At 37.0% G+C, this 19690-nt stretch overlaps 1 protein-coding gene across 1 annotated transcript in view; it reads right to left on the bottom strand.

The window, feature by feature from the left end:
- Ntan1 (N-terminal amidohydrolase 1) overlaps positions 1-1616 on the bottom strand; it is a 207628-nt gene extending 206012 nt beyond the window's left edge. The window contains exon 1 of the mRNA XM_073992474.1: positions 1395-1616. The gene's annotated coding sequence lies outside the window, so the exon portion shown is untranslated. The remainder of the gene's footprint in view (positions 1-1394) is intronic.
- Positions 1617-19690: the final 18074 nt, after the last annotated feature.

The raw sequence follows: 19690 nt of genomic DNA, 5'->3' as shown, positions 1-19690 counted from the left end.
GTCAAAGTCCAAGATAATGGTTCTAATGTGAGTGTAAAATTTAGGCCAAATTTGTAGACCAAATTTGGCATCAAGGAGAATGTCTTAAATACCGGCCGAAGGCAGTCTACTTATTGTAGACTTTCCATTAATGTATTTTGCCAGGTGTCGCTAAAGGATGTTTGTTCCAAAGATAATTTGGTGGAAACCGGCCGCCTCCGCGTATTTAATTGTTAGTGTTGTAATAAATAGGCACCATAAATGCCAGAAGACGTATCTACAAAAAAAAAATCAAAATTCGTTTTTTGATTGAATCTAATTTAACAAACTCACTGGGTTTCAAATCTCAATTCCTTTGCGTATACGTCAAATAAATTCTCGTTAAGAAGGTTAACCTTGCAAAAGGCTATAATATAAACATGACCTAATACATAAAGCTAAAATACACGCTCTGGCTAGATGATTGGCTGTTGGAAGGTAACCTCGATCCACTTAAGTAGATGTTCATGTTGATTCAAAACAACAATCCCGCGGCATAAGACTAGTTTACCGACTAAGCTCAGATCAAGATTAAATTTTTTCACCGATCTCGTCACCCAGATCACAAATAAGTAAATATAGTGTGAATAAAGTCCTCGGAGTACATCCCCTATCTATCGCAGCTGAGGAGCTTCAGTTGCCACGACAAACTAGAGTAGTTTTGGCTCAACTACGCTCGGGATATTGCAGTCGCCTAAATTCTTATTGGGCGGAAATCGAACACGCCGTGCAAGACATCTGCCCAGTATGCGGCATGGGCCCGCACGACACAAAACATCTTTTCAACTGCCCCGCCAAACCTACTCATCTAACTCCAGTGGATCTGTGGTTACATTCCATCGAAGCAGCCACTTTGCTGGAACTGGACATAGACCCAGAGCCAGATTGAACAGAGGAATGAACATACAAACATAATAAACACTATTACAACAACAATAGATCACAAATATATCAGTTGTTGCGGAAGTCCAAACTTGCCGAGAAATGGGCCTCTGAAGCTGCGAAAATTTCCTTGCTACTTAGTGAAAAAGTTACAATTTAAAAAAAATTTGTTCCCGTGCCCGAAATTAGCTCCTGTTCACAGGAGAAAACTTACATTCTCGTAGTGCGTAAACTCAACTTGTTCCAAATCGCTCAACCAAATCTATATTTTGATAAATGTTACATTTCTGCCCATGAGGCATAAGGCTACATATCGAATTATTCTTGCCGGTATAAACAACACCAATAATTGAAATAATTGATCTAATACCGATTTTCTCATTTCCTTTAATATTTTATGCGACACATTTTGAATACTAACCTGAAAGGAAACAAAGAAGACAAACATATACTTTTATTCGTTTGCTTTATGTTGGACTTATAACTGACCTTACTTGACCAGCACAAAAATCCAGCACAGATGAATTTTCTTCGATTTATTCTAGAAGTTCAATTCATTCAATTCACTATTAATCACTTTTATCTAATTTTTATTTACAAAAATTTGTTTTTTTATAACAGAACACAAAATCTGTTATTTTCCTTCTACAAAATTAAAAAACCATTTGAATCTTTTTCTTAATTTGATTAAATTTGATATTTGTTCAACAAAAAAATAATAACAAAAACTTACCCCCAGTTTATGTATTTCGAAACGAAAATGTGTGCGCATGAAATACACCCAAACATTAGTTTTTGTAATATTATTAAATTTGCTTTTGCTTCAAAACAAAAAACAAATTTGAAATACACACTCAAATTTGGTAGTTTTTCTTCCGCATTCGTTTTCTTATCGACATACATAAACAGGCCCTAACTTCAATCAGCTGGCTTTTGTTTAGAAAAAGGAATTCGCAGAAATCCATACTAGGACCACAGCGGAATGGACGGTAAAGAGCAAAGTCAAAACAAAAACGCCGATTAGATGTTTGAAGTTTGTTTTCGTTTGTTTAGGAGGAGGAAGAGGAGGAAATATATTGGAAACTTGGAACAGCACAATTTAGAGGTATTGCCAGTATTTGAGATTTTTAGGTAAACCGACGAGATGTGTTTAGTTGGTATCAAGTGTTTGTTGATAATAGGGTTCATCGGTAATGCAGTACACCGAATGGTTCTTGTACATAATATAATTGTACGCCGACGTAACGTAGTTCGTTTAGTTTTGATGATTATAATGTAAATCAAGAGATGTCGCTGTTTGCAATTACATATTAAATGTGAAATAATTGCATTGGAGTGAACATGCAACGTGACAAAGTCCTTTTATGTTAAACTATTATGAAAAATAAAGATCAAAATAGTTAATTTTTTTTATAATTCCTTTCTTCATTATATTTGGGAATGGATCAAAAGATGTAGTCCACACTTTGAACATCTTCCTGTGCATTTAAATACCCTGTTTATATATTTCGAACCGAAAATGTGTGCGCATGAAACACACCCAAACTTTAGTTTTGGAAATATTATTTCCTTTGCTTTTGCTTCAAATTAAAAAACAAATTTGAAAAACACACTCAAATTTGATAGTGTTCGGATTTTTGGCGGTAACACAAGAAAAGAGCGGCCGACTTTCATATTTTCAGTTGCTTTGTATTCGTGCATGAAACAAGGAGTTCTTAAATGGACCGACATAGTCCATTATGGAAGTGGATCTTATTTTGGAAGTCATATCTTTTCGACAGATATCGCGCCCACTAGTCATTTCAGTGGGTCATCGTACAAGTTTTGGACCAGTATACCAGGAAGCATGGACTCGTCCACGGAAAACACAATATCGCTGTAAACAGGACCACAACGAACAGCATCGGTATACATTTTCAAAGGATCTTTAAAACGACGCTAAACTGCACTTAGACACAAATGTTGAATTTTTGTGGGGAGGCACCTTAAAGAGAGGACCGATATGGGTAATTTTAGAAGTTAAACTAAATTCGGACACAATATTAGGAGATCTAAAGTTTGGATCAAATTGGTTGCCCCGTTCAAAGAATATGGTGCAAACAATTTTAGTAACATTTTTTAAATATTGGGGGAAAGTACCGGAAATTGTGGATCGGTATTGCTTATCTTCGAACTTAATCCAAGTTTGTACAAAATATGATGAAAGCCAAATTTTGGACCGAATCGGCAGATCAGTTCGATAGGAGTGCCACGGTATCATAGGGGTTTCTTGCAGCTTTCAGACTATTTTCTCAGGAAGTATGGAATTGCCCCAGATAGGGGGCGATTCGAGAGCAGGTCCTAAACTGAACTTTTCCGAAATTTTGTGTGGGAAGTACCCGAAGGAGTGAACCGGTTGAATCCATATTGGAACCTCATCTGAGGACCACATCGGTTACTCCCTACAAGAGTTATCGTGTGCCCAAATTTTCCGAACATTTCCAAACTTTTGTGGGGGAGTTACCGGAAGGAGTGGACCGATATAACCCATCTTCGAACTTGAACTAAGTTTGGACATAATATTACGAAAGCCAAATTTTGGACCGAATCGGTTGATCCGTTCTAGAGTTATCGTGCGCTCCAACCAGCCACACAGACAGGTGGACGGACGAACGTTTTTAAATCAACTCTAAATTGTCTGAAACAGATTTTATTCCAAACATACTTGGGGTATAAAACCATTATTTCGATGAGGCGCGTTTTCCCCGTATGAAAGTGTATATACCCTCGTTAGCATAAATGCTGAGGGTATAAAAAGGAGCTCCACCAAAAATGTTTTTTGTCAAAATATCGTAAATTCATTCGCTAATATTTAATATCATAACGATACTTCGAAAACGAAGAATTTACCGCCGCAAACAGAGTGACGAATGAATCGTTTTTAATTCATTCTTGGGTGTCGTTCTCGAACAAAACGTCAGTAAAACTATCGAAAAACATTCAACAATCCCACGGGAGCGGGTTCTGAAGTACCGGATCGACGCGGAACCACACAACATCCGTGTTCCAGCCAGCGTGTTTCTGTGTTGGAAGCGGCAATCCTGGAATTCCTACTCCGGATTCTTTTGGTTCGTGCCGGGATGGAGGAAAACCCAGGACCTCGGTGCTCGGTTTGTCATATCCGCATCTTCACCCAAATCCAATTTTCGGTGAGATGCAATAGATGTCAGGAGTGGGTGCATCTAAGGAACTGTTCTGGACTTGTTCATGCGAGGGACGGAGACAATAACTATGTTGCTGCATGCTTCGTGAACACAGCCCCCAGTGAGTCGCCGTCATCAAATTACGAGACTCCCCTGCAGTTCCCCCAACCGCAACCGCACTCGCAGCATTTAACACCATTGCAATGGACTCCGAGGTAAGATCGAGGAAATAGTGGACTTCATGAGTCGGAGGAATATTATGGTTACGACGTACTGAGGAAGGATCGCAACAGAGGTGGAAATGGGAAATTTGCTTTCCTATTGCACCAGTCTGTTCAATACAGACCTATCTCGCTTGAGTCTGGCTCAAATGACCCGTACATGGAATGTATGGAGGTAGCAGTCAAGTGTGGAACTGCCTAGGTAGATTTGCTGAACGTATACATTCCGCTGATAGATAGCTGTACTCCACATTATAGGCCTAACATTAGGAAGATCATAACCGTCTGGTCTTTGGGGACTTTAGTGCTCCTAATGAGTTGCGGCATTCGGTCCTCGGAAATGACCAGATTGATAGATCCACGTTTTGCACGGTCAATGAGGACGCTCCTTCCAGAATCAGCGGAGAGTGTCGCAGTTCGCCAAACACAAGCATCTTGTCGCCTGGTCGGACAAATGACGTCACCCAGTCGTTTCTGTTGGATCAGACAATCTCCCCATAATTGTCTACATAAGCAGATCGCCCGATTCTATCACCAGTCTTATGTGGAATTCAGGAGCAAGAAGTTCAAGCCGCGTAGTCTGAAACAGGGAGTTCCCCAAGAGGGGTGATATCTTCGGAACTGTTTAACCTCTACATCTCCTGTATTCCGCACCCTTCAGACGGCATTGAGATCGTAACGTATGTGGACGATTGTACGATCTTGCCGTCAAGTAGCTTCTCTGATGTCATTTGTGAAAGGCTGAACTTCTATTTGACCGATCTTACTACATTTTACGCGGGAGGAATATGCAAATATTCGCCACTAAATCTACGGTCACTCTGTTCACCATTTGGCGGCACAGGTAAGAAGAGAATTGAATATCATGGTCGATGGTAGCAGAATTTCGACCACAAACTATCCAAAAATTCTATGGGTCATATTCGAGAGCATGTTTACATCGCCCGCGCATGCCACAATTATCTGCAACAAGGTGAAATGAGGGAACAAGGTCCTCAAGTCCCTATCCGCCAGCACTTGTGGTGCAGTTAAAGAAACCTTGATGACCACATATAACGCGATAGTTCTGTCCGTGGTAAGCTATGCGGGGTCAGTTTGGTCCACGAATGTAAGTGCAACGCAAAGGAAAGATATTCAATTTTTTCCGAATGCCGCCCTGAAAACAGCAACAGAGTGCCTCCTCATGTCTCCAGTGGACCATCTACACGAGGAGGCAAGGTTCTTCCAGTGCAGCAACACAATGACATGCTTTCGTAACAGTACTTGCTCGGGTGTTACCGTGAGAGCCATCCCAATCACCATATGGTGGATAGAGAGATCTTCATGATCTATAAGGAGAGGTCCAGCGTTACAAGAGAGAACCGCTAGACCAACAAGCATTTCAAGCAGGTTTGAATAGCATTCATACGGACGCAGTCGCAAATGCCACAAGCAACTATCGTTTGAATGCGGTCCTCGGAGTACATCCCCCAGTTTTGGCTCAACTGCGCTCGGGATGGTGCAGTTGTCTAAATTCCTTTAGGGCTAGAATCATCCGAACCATCAGTGTAGAGCCATCTTTTCGAAAAAGGTTGACCAATGATTTCTCTCCGGTAGATAGATCTCCTCCGTGTTGAATTTAAGAACTGGTGCGATGTAGTTAGTCACTAACTTTAGAACCGACTCAATAATAGAAAACTTGTAGGATGCTCGCATACCCTAGTTGTGAAGAACTCCAATATCATTGAGCCTCATTGTACTCCTGGAGGCTAGAAATTGGACTGCTACATCCAATGTTTTTTAGGTGTCTTTGGACACGCCATTGAGCTAATATGAAATGGGGGTGCACTCATTGATATGAGAGAAATCCCCGTTGTCCCTACCGGGGTGTTTGTGGAAGAATTATTATAATTATTACATCCAATGGTTGGGCGTTTAAGATCGCCGCCTGTGGTGAACTTCTGACAGCGGCAGTGATGAGAATTGACGCTGCTACCTACCATAGTCATGTATGTCCCAGCTGCGAGCGCTTTCCATCAGACAAGACATCCATCCATAGATTAATATTGTTGGACAGACCACAGTTATATACACCTGGTAAATTATGTGTGGTCCTAGTCTCCATCTTTTGTCAATCGAGTTCTTGCAGGTGTAGTGTTTCTTTTCCATCTGAGCTGCTGGTCAAAAATTACTCCATGGTACACCCGAAAGAGACTTAAAGCCACTCCATCTTAAACTGGGAGAGAAAAATCTGCAATCTTTTTCTTTCTGGTGAAGAGGAAAAGCTTTGTTTTTATCGGATTTACGCCTAGACCGTTTCGATGAGCTCAATTCTAGAGCTTTACTTAGGCCACCTGCATTAATTCAGACAAAGATAGATACAAAATGTCCACTGCTCAGTGCAGTTTCGATCGATTTGCTCCTAATATAAGCGTGATGAGCTTTACTTATTTTATTATGATTTAGATTGGATCTTATTTCTAAGTTTGGTAGCCTTTTCAGAAACTTTCAATGCTAATTGGTCTGTTGTCTTTTGGTAAAAAGTGTCACTTGGTTTCCCAGCCATGAGAATATAGGTCACCCTATATAACAACAGACAGGTAGGCTCTTAGGTACGGGATCACATACTGCAGCATCGCCGCGGTAATCCCATCCGGGCCGGGGGATTTATAAGGCTAAAATGTGTTGATCGCCCATAGAGTCTGAGGGTCATTGATTAACTTGTTGACTAAATTCACCCACTCGTGTGTGCCGGTGGGACATCCACACTACGATTTCGTGGTATTGTCCACATCCCCACAACCGGCGAAGTGAGTACTCTCTTCACGTAAAACTCCCAATAGTTTTGGATTCTTCGAGAGTATAGTTACGAATGTAACTAATAGATTTGAGTTAATTTTGTTGAATTTCCATTAATTTAACAATTGGAAGCGTACATTTTTTTAGGCAATTACTTTATTTGTATTAGTTTTACAACAACAACTACTGTATAGAATTTTGTCAATCATTACAGTTCTCACTTTATTATTTTTACAGTGTTTTATTTAAATTGCTTTGGTTCGTTTAGTTCAAATATGGTAACTCACTTTTAACACAGTTGCAGTTGACCAATCGAACTGAAACTTTGCACACTTTTCAGATTTGGATGACAATACATGAATATAAAATTAAAACAAAGATCGGTCCATTTCACAGTGTTTTAACGTGTTTTATTTAAATTGCATTTCAAATCTGGTGACTCAATTTTGACACAGTTGCAGTTGACCGGACTAAAACTTTGCACACTTTTCAGGTTTGGATGACAATAAATGAATGTGAAATCAAAACCAATATTGGTCCATTTTTACAGTGTTTTTACGTTGTTTTATTTAAATTGCATTTCAAATCTGGTAACTCAATTTTATTTAACGGTGTTTTATTGAACTTGCATTTCAACTCTGGTAACTCATTTTCCACACAGTTGCAGTCGAATAATCGAACTGAAATTTTGCACACTTTTCATATTTGGATGACAATACATGAACATGTACCACCCGATTTTAAGTATTTTGAGGATTTTATCTTCATTTTTGCCCGAATTAGCTGTCATTTGGCATTTGATATTTCCAATGATACAGACATTTCCCCACCAAAAATAGTGAACATAGGTCCAGGTTTTGGTATAGCCCCCTTATAGCGGTACCAGCCGATTTCAAGTATTATGAGTATTTTATCTTCATTTTTAAGCCGAATTGGCTGTAACTTGGCATTTGGAGTCCCCAATGGTACAGAAACTTCTCCACCAAAAATTGTTGACATAGGTCCAGGTTTTGATATAGCCCCTATATAGTGATACCACCCGATTTCAAGCGTTTTAAGGATTTTATCTTAATTTTTAGCCAGAATTGGCTGTAACTTGGCATTTGAAGTCCCATAATGGTACAGAAACTTCCCCACCAAAAATTATGGACATAAAGGTTTTGGTATAGCCTTTATATAACGGTACTACACGATTTCAGGCATTTTAAATGTTTTATCTAAATTTTCAGCCTAAATTGACTATCATTTTGTTCTCAGTGATCAAAAAATGTATAAAATGTAAAGTTAAAAATAAAATATAATTTAAAAAATTAAGTTTCAGTGGTTTATTTAGAAATGCAGTTAAAACCAGGAAATAATTTGTCGCTTAGCCTCAATAAATATATTCTTTCTCATGATGGAATATCTCAAATAAAACGGTTGCATTTAAATTATAAATGGTGGCAAAATTAAACGGCAAGCATTTTATTTGAGAGATTCCATCATGAGAAAGAATATATTTATTGAGGCTAAGCGACAAATTATTTCCTTGTTTTAACTCCATTTCTAAATAAAACACTGAAACATAATTTGTTTAAATTATATTTTATTGTTTGTTTTGTAATTGTTGAACATTTTTTCATCATGCAATTCTCGCATAGTGTAAGTTTTGTGTTCACGTGAACATATTAATTTTCTAATAAAGATAATGAATGTCTTGATGAGGGTTGCATGTGTAGATTAGAGATCATTTTGTTAAATAGGGATCTAGTTTAAATACAGTCCACTTGTAAACATGTGGCAAGCAGACCTCCTTATCGTGGGAGGTCGTTAGAAGAAAGTAGATAAGAATTTCCATTGACACATGTGGTATGTCTGAAATAGATTGGTACAGGCAATCTATGAGCAGTCTAATAACCATGTGGTTGCTTGCTACATGTATGCGCATGTAAGATAAGAATATTTTACGACCTCTCCATAAGATAGTATGGCAGATGCGTTCGTACACATATGTGCACTCTCACTTTCTCTTTTCTACACACTAGTTTAAGTAGGTTAAGTAATATTTTTGTATTTAGTTCTTAAGAATAATTTGACATTAAATAAATAGTGCATATAACGCATTCAAAGAGGAAAGACCTGTGTTTCTTCCCATTTACATTGGTCCTTCGAGCCGGATCAGTGGCCGATTCCAAAAAGAGCTGGGAAGCTGATAATTTGCCTCACAGGGAGGAAATTGGGTCATCTGGCTGGTGAAGTCTTGATATCCAATTGGGGATATTGTCCGTAGGGGAAGAGAAATTCACCATGCTGAGCCAAATGGAAACGGCGGCAAAAATTGCTGATGAAGTGGAGAGGCTTCTTGATCTCCTCACCTGGGCCATTGAGGAGATCAATGAAACCCAGTCTGAAGACTACCACGATGAGATTTGTGAGTACGTCGAGACTCAACGGGCTGCAGCATCGAACCTGGCAGTTGAAAACAAATTGGTAAAGGGGAAAATGCTCCAACTGATTACCAAGAAGGATGAGCTGATGAGACAGGCGGTAAAAGAGATGGTCGGAAGGTTGAAATTTCCCATTATATCTCTGTCATTGGAGGAAGAAGGACAAAGGAAAAAACAGAAAATAGACACCATGTACCAGGTGATATGGGAATTGGAGCGTAAAACGGCGAAATCGAGAGCCATGAATAGGGTTCTTGAAATGGATCTGAAGAAAGCTGAAGAGGCTAAAGTAAGCCTTGAAGCCAGACTGAGCGCTCAGTGTGAGGTTATTCGAGACCTACACACTAAAGATGAAGAGGCCTGCAGGAAAAATTGGACAACGAGCGAATGCAACGCAGGGACGAGGTAGAAGCTATGAAGATTATGAAAGGGGAGATCATGGCAATGGAAGTTGCTATAACCGCATGCCAATCGGAGACGGAAAATGCAGTCAAGCTTGCCACTACACTAAAGGAGCAAGTCAAGCGTGAGGCTGAGGAATCGAGGATAGCTAAGGAAGAGTTAATAGCGGCTATCCAAGAGGGAACTTGTGAGTTGGCGGCTATGAAGGCAGAAATGAGAAAATTGAGTGAAGAATTGGCTAGCGCAGAGAAAGCTCGACATTTAGCGGAAAACGAGCGTGATGTATTGGCTGCAAAACTTATAGTCAATGAGGATGCAGCAATGAAGGTTGAAATTTTGGAGAAGGCGAATAGTGCTAGCGTGGAATATGAGTATTTGGCCAAAAAAATTAGGGTAAAAAGCAGCGAGTTCATCAAGACGACAGATGAGAAATTTTGTGCAGAAGACAAATCGCATATAGTAGAGATCAACTACGCGGTAGTTAATAAAACTAATTGGACGAAGAAGGATTTTCGTTTGAAGGCAGGTGCGAAAGCCAAGCAAAAGCCGGAGGTGGATAGCTGCCTGGAACGTTGGAAGGAGAAGATACCTAGGGCCAAAAAGGTGATGTCGCCAGAGAAGGATGACTTTCTTCATCGTGGTAAGAAGATGTTTAAAGCCCGTAAGAAGAAGCCACCTCAGAAGGATGACGTTTTTACTGCTAGAGTGAAGAAGCCGCCAGATGAAGACGACTCTGCCTGGAAGATGAAGCCTGCAGACAAAGGTGGTACGTGTAAGAGCGACTGGCTGAAAAGATGGAGATGCTTTCTTGGTGCTATAACATAGCTGGCTGTTTAGAACAAGATGCATTTCCTGATATTTCTATATTTAGGATTTTATTTGACTTTCTATTTTTTTTTAAATTTGTATATGTATTTTAAAATAATTTTCATATTTCATATGTAATTTTTGGGCCCCCAAGATGTTCACGTGAACATATTAATTTTCTAATAAAGATAATGAATGTCTTGATGAGGGTTGCATGTGTAGATTCGAGATCATTTTGTTAAATAAGGATCTAGTTTAAATACAGTCCACTTGTAAACATGTGGCAAGCAGACCTCCTTATCGTGGGAGGTCGTTAGAAGAAAGGAGATAAGAATTTCCATTGACACATGTGGTATGTCTGAAATAGATTGGTACAGGCAATCTATGAGCAGTCTAATAACCATGTGGTTGCTTGCTACATGTATGCGCATGTAAGATAAGAATATTTTACGACCTCTCCATAAGATTGTATGGCAGATGCGTTCGTACACATACAGTGGCGGCCATATAATTAAGAACGACATCGTATTAAAAAGTATTTGACTTGCTTCGTTCCAAATATTTGAATATTTATATGGAACAAAATTTGTAAATAAAGTACACGGTAAGCACTTTCAAATAAAGCCAAAACATGTTTTAATTCTCCCTCGTTTATTTGAAAGAAACCACGATTTATTAAAATAGTCATAAATCGACCTGGCCACATAGTTAAGAACGATATAAGTAAAGGTTACTTTAAGGTAATTTTCATACACAATATGTGAATATATCGTTATGTATTTTAGAAATCCTTTACTTTAATTCATTTTTAGTATCAAATGTCTTTCAATGGTATATATTATTGCTTCTAAGTTTGATAATTAGGGCATACATAACGTTTTCCAAAATTTGCCCATAATTTGACGAATTTATTTTATTTTTGGGATCTAAAGCCACAGTTTTGGCTTCCTCTCATTCCCTCGATGACGCTCTAAACGATACCCTGTGATTGTCGTTCCACAGTCGGCGCTTACTTACCCTTAAATTGGCTTTTTTCCCACTTCTTTGAGTCCTTGACGAGGGAATTGTTTGGGAAATAGTTTCGTAAGAGCCATTTCCACCTTATAATGCGGTAGGATTTTTGTCTGAAGGTAGTAGACAGGAAATGAAACAATAATATAACGTCTATACAAAAATTTAAAGAATTCCACACCGAATATAACATTAATTAACATAATGTTTTGAATGATCGAATTCCACAATAATTTTTTGCATGTACATCAGACATTAGTTTATACAAAAATTTTATTTTCATCCATATCAATTATTGATTTGACTGGTTTTGATACTAATATGACCTTCATTGATAAAAAAGTCTTACATAACTATGCCTACCATACCCACAAAGACATTGTGCAATGAAAGCTTTCAAAATATTAAATCTTTCATTTTTGTTCGGTGTACCGTTAGGCCAATTTTTTGTACAAAACGAAATTATTTTTTTATTTCCTGTCTACTATCCGCAGACAACAATCCTGTCGATTTATGAGGTGGAAATGGATCATACGAAACTATTTTCCAGACAATTTCCTCGTCAAATACTCAAAGAAGTGGGATAAAAGCCAATTTAAGGGTAAGTAAGCGCCGACTATGGAACGACAATCACAGGGTATCGTTTAGAGCGTCATCTATGGAATGAGAGGAAGCCAAAACTGTGGCTTAAGATCCCAAAAATAAAATAAATTCGTCAAATTATGGGCAAATTTTTGAAAACGTTAGGTATGCCCTAATTATCAAACTTAGACTCAATAATATGTACCATTGAAGGACATTTGATACTAAAAATGAATCAAAGTAACCGATTTCTAAAATACATAACGATATATTCACATATTGTGTATGAAAATTACCTTAAAGTAAACTTTACTTATATCGTTCTTAATTATGTGGCCGGGTCGATTTATGACTATTTTAATAAATCGTGGTTTCTTTCGTATAAACGAGGGAGAATTAAAACATGTTTTGGCTTTATTTGAAAGTGCTTGCCGTGTACTTTATTTACAAATTTTGTTTATATAAATATTCAAATATTTGGAACGTAGCAAGTCAAATATTTTTTAATACGATGTCGTTCTTAATTATATGGCCGCCACTGTATGTGCACTCTCACTTTCTCTTTTCTACACACTAGTTTAAGTAGGTTAAGTAATATTTTTGTATTTAGTTCTTAAGAATAATTTGACTTTAAATAAATAGTGCATATTAAACATTCAACTAAGAAAGACGTTTGTGTCTTTACTTTATACGGATCCCCATTTACATTTTGCCTATTGTTTGTCAGTGACGTCGTTGTTGCTCTTTCAATTCTCTAATATTTGTCACCTTTCGCCCATATATCCATGTGTTATTGTTCGTTTAATGCTATTTGTGTGTTTGTTCCACAGTTGGTTTCGAGATGTTACCAAATCTTCTAGAAACAATTGAGACTAGAGTTTGGTAATCTAGTTCCTAGTTCCTTGTACTAGTTCCAAAACGTATGGGTAACATCATAAAATGTAACGTGTGATATTAAGTATACGCAGTTTGTTCAAAGAAAAAATGTGGGCCATTGGACCTGCGAAGTGAACGAGATAGTTCCATATAGTTCCTTTGGCACAACTCTAATTGAGACCGCGAACTAAAGTTAGATGTAAAGGAAAGCTGTGTGCTTATTGGAGTTAACCTGTGTGCTTAGAAATTAAGTCGGTTATGAACAGAGATGGTCTGTCTGCAATTATGACGTATCTGACATACATTTTTGACGTATATTACATACGTCGGAAACGTCGTAAACCTAGCCAAACCAACAAGGTTTTTGACAGAATAAACAAACGAATTTTCTAACCTAAAAATCTATGTTTTTCATAATAATAAAACTCGTTTTATTATTACTATTTTTTTGAGATCCTATTTTATTAAAAAACAGGCATAAAAAGATGTCACTCTCAAATGTACATTTTATATTTTTTATAGCTGTATTCCTTTACGTGCAAGAATCTTCCAGTTTTACCACTTTTTACTCGAAAAGCGTTCCTTTACTTCAGGCACAATACAATTCATACGGGGGCAGTTTACAACTTATACTACTTTTGCCGGTTTTACCATTTTCAAAAGTAAAGGAACAGACCATATATTATATAGACATTATACATATGTATGTCTGATTATTACTTCACCCGCAAATTCTTTGAATCATACGTAAAGTAGTGGTAGTGTTCGGAATATATTGTATCCTATCCAATCCGATTTTTTGTTCAATTATTTCAGTTATTTTAAGAATTTAAATATTAATAAAAATATGCTGTTATTTTCAAAAAAGGTACGGACGCTCTTCAATAACAAAGACAGGCTTGCAGAATTAATATTAAGTGAAAAATATGATGGTAACATACATTTTTTGAGGTTTATGACGTTAATTACATTTTATACGTTTTCTACGGGTATATGATGTTTTCGACGTTTACAACTTTCTTACCGTCGAAAACCTAAAAAATCGTCATACAGACCATCTCTGGTTATGAATAAGTTTAATAAAGTATCTGTACGGAGTTTAGTTAAAACCTAATTCCGTAACAGTATCTTGCGGAATCTGGATGCAAGATTTCCTTTTAGCTTTCTTGACCTCGCTTTTGGACCTATTAAAACTCTCGTCATATTAGTCCCAGTCCACACTAAGCTAATTCTCCTAAGATTAGAGAGGTCTTTGTTCCACCATATTGGTTGATTTCTCCTGCCTGGATAGGCAAGTGGTCAGGACTTTTCGTAGCAACGCAGAAGAACATAACCACTGCACTGTCAACTGCTTTAGCGGAGGTGACACTGACAAGTTTCGAGAATTGGGATGTTGTTATGGTTTTAAATTTATCCCCATCAGATATTCTGGGATTCCTATGAGATATTTGCCGTTCACAGAAAAAAGAAACTTGAACAAGTATTGTCTCCGTCGTCGTTTCGCCATTAGGTTTCATACATCTCGGCTGGGCAATTCGGGATCCTCAAATATTAGATAGACTGTTAAAGATATGGATTAGATTTAAGCTATTCTTGGCAACTGTACATGTTCTTACTTTCTCTCCTCTGGCGAAGGCAAAAATGTCATATTGTCCATCGCTCCTGGGCCAATGCAATGTCAACTTCGGAATATTTTAGGTTTGCAGACATAGTAATACATATAATAGGGAAATTAATATAATAATTGTTCCACAAACATTTCAGAGACAAGGGTGACTTCTCTCATATGAATAAGTGTGCCCGAATCGTCTTAACTTAATCATATGGGACGTCTTAACATAATGATATGGGGAACATAGGAATCACGTTTCTTCCTTTTTATACATAATAAAAATTAAATGAAAAATACCACAAACCTCTGAATAACAGGTCAATATTTTGTTTATTGATCAATGATCATAAAATATGCATAGGTAATATTTTCAATTAAATAAACAGTCTCTGACAAACAACCTACCTTAATATAAATTTGTTGATATATTTTTTGTTAGTTTTCGTGCATGATTTGCAAACAGTACACTAAGGTCTCAGTATGTTGATGCCCTGCTACTCCACCCCACAACCAATGTCATGCGTGTCAGAGTTTTTTCAACTTTCGCTGAAATCGGTATGCCGCTAAAGCTCATCTCTTCATCACCGGTACTGCGTGGTTGGTCGTAACTACAACCTTCGTTGAGTTTTGAACTTGATCGCTGTCATTAATGGAGATTTTCCAAACCATGTTATGTTAATATGTATTTCTTCGGTTTCATTCATAATTATTTGCTTCAGTGAGTCAGAGAATTGTCAACTCCGTCCGATACACATGGGATTACCTTTAGCTAGTTGTTGATGTAGCATTACGAGATGGTCAAATGTTATTAAACTCTTTAAACACACTCGTTGCGGCCGGCTGAATGCTAATTTGCCGCGAACTTGTTACATGTTAACAAAAAATGCGTGTTTTCAAATATGGGTCAGGGTTACTTACTATGGTTCTATGCAAAAGTAAGTTCTACATTTTTTTGGGAGTTCTTGTATAAAATTGTTGCAATTAAAAATTACAATCAATTTTCGTTTTACTATAAAAAAAATAAATAGTTTTTAACAAGGAAATGATTTTGGTAAAAATTAATAACATTATTTTCTAAACTCATAGCAAGAAAAAGTAGTATTTTAATATAGCCGAACAAAACTATAAGTCAGTACACATACCCTACACAACTATAGGGGGAGGGAGTAAATAGTTTGTTTTTTGCCACCAAAGTATGAAACACTATGGACCATAATCGCCGTTTTTATAGGCATCGAACAGCTAGGATAGGATGCTTTATTTGAAAGAAGAAAGTCTCGACTTTACACTGTTAAGAGATATTGTGCTTTATTAATGAAGTCCAGTCCGTCCGTGTTGAAGTTATTGGTTATTGGGTAATTGTCCAAGTCATTGGGTAATTGTTCGCATTAATTATTTATGAATACAACAAGAATTTGCGTGATGGTGTTAGATACAAGCCAGGTTTCATTTCCGAATAGAAAAATCAATTTTATAAATGCTTCGAATATTTTAAGCTTGTTTTTCCTGGATAACATAATCTAACGACATATTCAATTGTTATGCTTTGTAGAATGATATTTTCTGTAATGGTGCTATTAATTTTCATGACCAGGTCTTCTACTTTTGACTGCATGTTGGATATCTTGTGAGAGAGAAAAGAGGTTTGCTGTGAGAAATGCAATGTTATACCTCTTATTTGAGTGCAGACTTCATGCGTTATTTCATCTAATACAATTGTGAACAAAAGGGGTGCAAGAGTGCAACATTGCTTTATTCTCGTGTTAAAGGCAGGTCCGCGCGTTCGCCCATAAAACTATAGTATATATATATATATATATATATATATATATATATATATATATATATATATATATATATATATATATATAGTATAGTAACCCACCTCCATTAAAAACATCCTACTATGAAAAAACTAAGAAAAATAACAAATAAAAAAGTATCAGTCGGCTTTGCCGGCAGAGATATACCCTAAGCCTGTGTGAATTGAAACACTTCTTTACCAAAAAACTTGTGTATTTTTGGGGGTCTGCAGAATTTTGGGCGCATGAACTTGCCGAAAAAAATATGGATTTGGATTAAAGTTCAAAAGCCTTGCGAGGAATGGACCGACGTAGTCCAGGGTCTTATTTTGGGAGTCATTTGTATCGACAGATATCGCGCCCACCAGTTATTTCTGTTGGTCTCCATACAATTTAGACTTTTGGACCATTATATCAGGAAACATGGACATGCCCACGAAAAACATGTTATCGCTATTAACATCGATACTAGGAGTACGTTCGTTAAAAATTTGCAAAGGATCCCCGAACACTTAAACAAAAATGTTGAACATTTGTGTTGCTGGTACCCCAAGAAGTGAAAATATTACGTTATGCAACGTGTGGACCAACGCAGTATTCGGTTCGAGAGTTGTCGTTCGGACCTGCCTTTACACTTGTTGGCCGTAGGGGCTTTTTACAGCTTTCGGACCATTTTCTCATGTAGTACGGAGTTGCCAATCAAAAAACTTTTACCATGAAAACGATTCGAGAGGAGGTCCTAAACTGCACTTTTCCGAAATTTTGTGTGGAAGGTACCAGAAGGAATTGACATATATAATCCATATTATCTTTGTCTCGTAGAAATATCACCATGTGTGTATGGACCAAATATTTTTCAAAAGTTTTGAACTGTTGTGGGGGAGGTACCCAAGGGAGTGGACAGACATGACCCATCATAGATCTTGCTTTAAATTTGCGCAAAATATTACGATTGCCAAATTTTTGATCGAATTGGTATAATCGTTGGAGGGTAATCGAGCGCTCCAGCCAGCCAGACCACTACATATGGTGCCTTTGCTATGTTTTACAGATTTCGGGCCATTTTCTCAAGACGCGGGCGGCGTATAACAGTTGTCACAACCCGATGAAGTAGACCGATATAGGCCATATTCGAACTTGATCTATTATTGGTAGAAATATTACGATGTGGAAAGTATGGACCAAATCGGTTAGTCCCTTCGAGAGTCATCGTGCGCATAATTTTTACCAAAAAATTTACTTTTACCCTAGGGAGTGGACCGATATTGCCCATGTTCGAACATAAACTAAGTTTGGGCAAAAAATTAGCAAAGCTAAATGTTGGACCAAATTGGTTAATTCGTTCGATAGTTATCGTGTGCAAACGGATTTCGTCCAAATATAATTGGGGTCTTAAACCATTATTTCCATGAGGCACACTTTGTGTGAAAGTGTATATGAGGAAAAGTCAGAATTTTTTTTTGACGCTACATGAACGATTTTTGGTACAGGGATTGAGAAATTTTGGATATTGCGCATAAAAGTTATGGCGGTTTCAATGCTTATTATTAGAAAAGATCTTATAAAAACGCTATTCATTATATCGAGAAGCATTGTTCATTTATGGCTTTCTACATACTGTATGTTTACAGAGGTCCCATAACTTTAGTGAACAAGTTGTAAATTTTCGCGGAAATTAGGAAATAATTCAACACAATTGGTAGTTTGCAATTTTTTTTTAATAAAATTCAAGCTGTTTATGTATCTGAAAAATATATAAAAAATATGTACATAATCTAAACATCGCGAAGATTCATGATGAAACCAAACAAAACTATACAAATCAGTTTATTGGTTTGTATATTATAGCAAAAACAGAAAAATTGAATATATTGAATATATTGAGGGAATTTATAAAATTTTTGTGAGAGAAAATAGTTATTAAAATTTACTATGTGAGTTAGTTGAAGAAAATGTAGGAAAAATAGGTCGGAGTTATTCTTCTATTTTAGTTAAATTTCACGCAAAAACACAGTTTTTATTATATTCAATTCTCGAATACACACTAACGAAGATGGGTATCGTTCAAATAAATGTTGAGTTCCTTTAAATGGGGTATACTCTTGTAATAAAACTGTATCGGCTAATGTTCATTTTAAAATGCGTGTAAATCGCGAAATCCTCGAAATCACTTTATGCGCATGCGGTTTACCAATACAGCGAATTCTTCTCTCTTAATTCGTACACATTTGCCAGGATTTACTTTGGCCGCTAAGATGTAGCATCGACTGCAGTTTAGTGTGCAACAAACTGTATAACGCTTATAATTTGCACAATGTGCATACAATTTTTATGCTCATCCGATTTCACTATCATCCATGAAAAAATACATCGATTTAAACCTATTTCAAATAAAATCTAACAAGAACCGCGGATGTAGCATCACACACTATTTTTGGGATAAATCGGATACAGCTCCCATGCCACTAAATTTTTTAAACCGCTGTTTTCGCAATAAAGCGATTGATGTGTCAGTTTCTTCATTAAAAAAGAAACTATGATTTATATGATCCGGACCACCGAAAAAGTAAAATATCGCGGACTACTAGCACACTCAAAAGGATATTGTAAATACTGTACTCAACAAATAGGTTTTTTAGAAAAAATATCGCACTAAATTGTGGCCTTTGGCAGCAGATTACTGTGACGCTGTGTGGGCTACATAGTCAATATACATATCAAATTATGCGTAATCGCGAGCGCTTTAATCCTATGATTGGTTTTTTGAAATACCCTAGTGCGCGTCCAAGTTAAATCAAAAATACAAAAAAACGCCTAAAATCCGGCTTCAAAACTTTTTTTTAATAATAAATGGTGGATATAGTGGAAATTTTGAAAAGTGATATATTAGAAGTGTAATCTTCATTTTGTATTCTTCTACTTTTACCCTGGACAGACGTCTGTCCAGTAATAGTTATAGTTATTGGTAAACTACAATACTTCGCGTTTTATATATATTATACAAACCTTGTCTTCATGGAAACTAAATTGTTTGTCCTTTACTAATATGTATATATATATATATATATTCTGGATCAGCGTTCGATCAATT

This window comes from Musca autumnalis, unplaced genomic scaffold (assembly GCF_047663935.1).
Source record: "Musca autumnalis isolate F117 unplaced genomic scaffold, ASM4766393v1 scaffold_5, whole genome shotgun sequence".
Classification (NCBI taxonomy): Eukaryota; Metazoa; Arthropoda; class Insecta; order Diptera; family Muscidae; genus Musca; species Musca autumnalis.
This window is presented reverse-complemented; position numbering and strand designations above follow the sequence as displayed.